At 33.1% G+C, this 4,756-nt stretch overlaps 1 pseudogene; it reads right to left on the bottom strand.

Moving 5' to 3' along the window:
* Positions 1 to 2,183: 2,183 nt before the first annotated feature.
* On the bottom strand, positions 2,184 to 3,915 carry LOC104243814 (trans-resveratrol di-O-methyltransferase-like; annotated as a pseudogene).
* Between the last annotated feature and the right edge of the window lie 841 nt (positions 3,916 to 4,756).

Raw genomic sequence — 4,756 nt, 5'->3', positions numbered from 1 at the left:
TTGGTTATTATACAGGAATTATTAATGCATTCTTGTTAATTTTAATTCCATAGGTATATAGGCGTTAGATTACCTTGAATAGGCGAGTTGTACTTGGGGAGAAGGCTACGAGAAATATTAACCTTGTCAATCAATAAATCAGATAAATTAATTAGACGATTTAAGTGGAAAACTCAACGGGATTGTTAGCTAACCCATAGCTCTAGAATATTCACCCACATTGAATTCGACGTTAAGCTTGTCGTTGTTTTCTTTAATCTCCTTATTTGCTACTCTAGATTAATTTTTGTTAAATATTCATACGTTAGGATTCACTTGAATAGATTAATTGTTTTGTTTAATTTAGTTGATAGTTAATCACAAGTCCCTGTGGATACGATATCTGGACTTACAATCCTATATTACTTATCAACCACGTATACTTGCGTGTGCATTTAGGAGCAACAGCAGGCCTCGGAGTCACCTTCATTTGTACTTATTTCCATTTGTTTCATTGTCTCAGAACAGTGACGTATTTATTTTATATAACTACTCTTAGAAAAGCTTATGACTTGTATTACCGATTTTGGGAAAATTGTAAATTTTCAGAGTTATTTAACTTAAAGTTAGTAAATGTCAAGGTTATTTCAATTAATGTTAGGCTTACCTAGTTTAGAGATTAGGTGTCATCACGACTCCTTCGGAGGAATTTTGGGTCGTGACAGAATTTGTGAGAAAAGTGCTATAAATTCTGTGAGGTTATTCTTTCGATGTTTCAACTATATATCATTCATATTGTGAGTTGTTCACATTCGCATGCGGTAGGTGAACTCCGTTAAATATTTGTGTGTCTTTTAATATATTTTTTTCGTTGTCTGATTTACCATCGTTCAAGATATGCATTTGTAACATTCTTGACGCATACGGGCCTACATATAGGGATGCCGGCCGTCGGCCGGCAACAATTTGCCCCGTCCAAACAGAAATCTGGCTCCTCCATCATGAGCGACCAACTCAGGGAAAAGAATTGCTCCAAAACTAGACTCTGCTACAGTTAAGGAGCGCAAATACACCATCACCAAAAAGTTTCTCGAGAAACCCTCCCAGCGTTGAAAGAATTCGATATAATCTTCGTCGAAGTTAAAAGTATGATTTTAATTTTGTATTGTGTTCTTAGATTTTAATAATGAGAAAGATTGCTAAAGTGTGTATAAAAGGTTTATGGAAATTGATGGTATGACAGTGTAGCCCCAAAAATGGAGATTATTGCTGGCATACCAGGTAGTGCCGGAGACATATATGTGATCGGAAAATTATAGTGTAATTTGCTAAAAAAAAATAATTTTTGTATGTATATACACCATATATTAACATCCCTTGACTTCTTCATGAGTTTACTTATTTATATTATGACCCCCTTAGTAAAAATTTTGGCTTCGCTACTGATTGTAGGCGGTTCGTCCATTCTTGACAACTTCTTGTTCATGGTGATTAGGAATCACAGGTAGGGGCGAATCTATGTAGTAGGTTCTTGGTGGCATGCCACCCGCAAGCTTCGCCGAAAACTCTATGTATAAATGTATATACATATAATAAATGGTATAAACATTGTTACCCATCATTTTATAATATATTATGTTGTACCTTATTATATTGTATCGTATCGCTTTATGGATACAATGTTTGGATAAACTGTATTGTTTATTATTGTTAAATAATATTTCTGTTGTTTAGTTTGACTTTATCGTACTCTACTATAACTGATAAGTCTACTAAATAACCCTCAATTGTTTTAAATAAAATTTATCAAGCATTACGCATAAAAATAACTTAAGAAAACCACTTTCTACTAATTTATCACCAATTTTATAGTTTAAAAACAAGAGCAACAACCTGAAGAAAAAGATTAACTATCATTAGCAACAACAAAAAAACGAAACCGATGGAAAGAGAGAAAAAACGAATGGAGATTTGGAAGAAAAGATCGGCACGAACCAACTCCGGAAAAGAAGGACGAAGACAAAGTAAGTAAAAGGTTTGGGATTTGGAGATAAAGTAAAAAAAAAAAGGATAAAATAGAATTATGGAGTAATAAGTAAGGGCGTAATTGAAAAAGACAATAGAAAATAATCTCATCACATCAAATCAATTGTTTCATAAAATGAGGCTTTTGGTTATTCTAGAATAATGGATTTAACAATACGATACAATTAATTTTAAATAAACAATCAAAACAAATATAGTTTTAAGATAACGATATAATGGGTAACAACCATTCAAAGAAGATGTTAAGGATAAACCTCAATAATAGACCTCAACCCTAAAACAGGAATAATCTTGTAGTCACTAAAACCAGCATCAGTGAAGAGTTTTGCCCAATCCTGTTGAGTTCTTTCCTTTCCAGAAGTGATAGCCATCATAAGCATGTCAATGAAAAGTTGGGTTTCATATGATTTGTGGTCTCCTTTCTGGTTATCCAACACCATGTCAATAATGAATACTTTTCCTCCATTCTCCTTACTTGGAATTGCTTCTTTACATTTTTTCAATATTTGGATACATTTTTCATTGCTCCAGTCATGTAATATCCACTGCTCAAATTAAAAGCACATTAGTATTATTTTAACAACGCGCAGGAAAATAATTAAAATGAAAAGAGATGGAATTAATTACCTTCAGAAAAATGGTATTGTGCGAAAGTTAATAAAGCAAACTTTGGTGATGATAAATCAGACAAAAAATATATATACTAAAAGAGTCATAATATTTTAATACGGTTAATTAGTCAAGTGACCTACATGTATATGATTTACTAATATAAAAAGAGAGAAAAAACTTATGAGAGAATAAATTCTCCCTCTAAACAAAACTCTCGTAATGACTACATTCTAGATTCTATTGTGTTATTGTGTATCTCAATTTATAAAGGTCCACAATCTTTTCCTACAAATAAGGATCTGTTAGTATTTTTCTTTAAGAAAAAGTAAAATAATTATGGTTAATATTCTACCCTTCCTTTAAGTAAAAGAATAATTCCAAATACTGTAAGAAAATCAGGACAAATTGCAGTACAAGCCAACTAATATGGAAAATTAGAATTACCTTCAGTAAAATTGCATCGGCCGAAGGAATGGACTTTAACATGTCTCCTCCCACATAGCTTAGGTTCTTTCTCCCTTCGCAACCTTCAATTACATGAGGCAAATCTAACACAATGCAATTTATTTTTGGAAATGCGTCGGCAATAGCTTTAGCTACGGTTGCCGCCACCTACGTCCACAATTGATTTCAATCCTTCAAAAACTTCCTTACAATGTTCAATCATTATACTTATAATCAATCGGGCATCACTAGCCATGGCTTCGTTAAATAGACGGTTAAGCCGAGGTTCCTTCTCGGTATATTCAAATAACGATATTCCATTATTAGTGGCGGCGAATGGAGTAGAATGATTGTCATCATTCTGAATCCATTCACTCAGATTATGCCACGGAATCATGAAAATTGGATCAAGTTGTCCTAGAACAAAAGGGATTAAGTTCATAGGCTCATCTTTGAGGAGGAGATACGAAGATGAAGAGAGCAAATAGCTCTCCTCGTCTTCATTATTAACTTTCTTGGCTTGAATAAAGAAGCCTGCATAAGTTAAAATACGCATGAGACGGTAAATATAATCTTTGCCTTTAGCCTTATTGATTGGGAGGGCATTCACCAATTCGGAGAGGGTCATCGCTTGGCCATGACTGTGGATGATATCTGGAATTCCGAGTTGAATTGCACATTTGAGTGACATGGAGTTTATATAATTGAATGTATGGTTCCATATGTGTGCCTGAGCAGCTAGTACTTCTCTAGCTTTGTCTCCAATGTCAATAGACATTAATGCTATATTAGTGAGATTTGTCTCTGAGATATGCTTAGAATTGTGATAATGTGATAGAGATGTATGCATGTACCTATAAGAAGTATGAGGCTTATATTTATAGGCAAGTGTGATATGGTATTTTAGGTATTAGTAGAGAATACTCCTTACAGTGGTCTCAAATCTCAATAGATTATCGGTACATATGGTACTATAGAGCACGGAAATGACACCGGGTAGCCACTTTAAGGTATGATGTTTAAAATATATTCACAATTTACAATGTATTTAAAGATTAGTCAATTTCGCTTAAACTTCAGGACACGACGTCCTAGAATTTAAACCTCAAAGTTCAAACTTCAAAATATCGTGTCCTAAAGTTCGAAAATGATGTCAGAAGTTCGAATCTTATGTCCTGAATTTTAAATTAGTAGTTCAAAAATTCAAAACATTTAGTCCTGGATTTCAAATTAACAGCTCAAAAATTCAGGACTTTTTCAAATTCAAAATACTTAATTTTGAAATTTGAGTGAATTATCTAATCTTTAAATATATTATAAATTGTGAATATATTTTAAATAGCAGGCTTAAAAGTGGCTATTGCTACACTTAGCCTTACTATAGAAAGCAAGCCAAGACCAAGTTGGTCCTAAGATTAGGCAGTGGTATTAATTTTTAGAGAACATATCCAGAAGAGGACAGAGAAAAAATTAGGCAGTGGTATAATTCTAAGAGAACACATAGAGAGGAGGATAAAGATAAGATATAAAAAAGACACAATATAATACAGATATAGCCTTCGGCAAAGCCTTAGCTCTACTAATATAGATTATACACATAAAGTGCTAGGATATTAAAGGAAGAGAGCCCCTTATTCACATTTTTATTAAGCACAAAAGAAAAAAGATAAGGCAA

The sequence above is a fragment of the Nicotiana sylvestris genome, chromosome 10, assembly GCF_000393655.2.
Source record: "Nicotiana sylvestris chromosome 10, ASM39365v2, whole genome shotgun sequence".
NCBI classification, from domain to species: Eukaryota; Viridiplantae; Streptophyta; class Magnoliopsida; order Solanales; family Solanaceae; genus Nicotiana; species Nicotiana sylvestris.
The sequence above is the reverse complement of the archived record's forward strand: the minus strand, read 5'-3'. Positions and strand labels throughout refer to the sequence as shown.